This window comes from Durio zibethinus, chromosome 5 (assembly GCF_047325235.1).
Source record: "Durio zibethinus cultivar Kanyao isolate XHJ-2024 chromosome 5, ASM4732523v1, whole genome shotgun sequence".
Lineage (NCBI taxonomy): Eukaryota > Viridiplantae > Streptophyta > Magnoliopsida > Malvales > Malvaceae > Durio > Durio zibethinus.
The window spans coordinates 32,018,526-32,019,367 of NC_143166.1; positions in this window are offsets into that span (position 1 = coordinate 32,018,526).

Sequence of the window (842 nt, forward strand, 5' to 3'; positions counted from 1 at the left end):
AAAAAGAAAATTGTTCCTTTTTTTTTTTTTTTAATTCCATAAGCTTTGATTAAAAAAAAAAAAACCAGTTTCCTCCCTTCCTTAGTGGTAATATGCAACACTTATAACCGTTAAGTAGGCTAAAAAGTAATAAGGATGGTCAAAACTTAAGTGAAATTGTTTAGATAGAGTTTGTAATTTTTTTTTTGTTAAAAATTAAAATTTATATATTGATAGAATTCAATGAAAAAAATTAATAATATATAAAATAATTATAAAAAGTATAATTTATAATCAAAATTTGATTAGTAGTATTTGTTAAAGAATGAAAATTTTATTAAAATTATTTGTACAATGCTTATCTAAAAAATTCATAAAAAATTATTAAAACTTTTAAATTTTATATACTTAATCTATGTAATAATAACTTTTAATTTATCAATTTAAATTTTTTATTTAATCATTTTTAATAAAAAAAATTCATAAATTTTACTTTAAAATACTTCATCTACACCCATATTGGTATATATAAATAGACAAAGAAAAAAAAAAAATAACAAGTTGGGTGTCAAAATCATAGAATTTAGTTTCTAGATGTTGCCCTCTTGTTAAGAGCGGTACCGAAAATCAACTAAATCAGCAGGAGGACCAGAATCATTTGGCATTTGGGTGGAAATTGCATGGCAAAAATTAACACACATCCCAATTTCTTGTCTAATATTACATCAATTTCAGTTGTGGCCCAAGATTGTCAATAAAAGGACAAAGCAATCCTTCAATGTTGTCGTGGTTGGACAAGGATAATGTCTGTAAGCAGAGTCTGCAGAGATTCAGCCATCATATTTGATATTTCCTCATGTTCT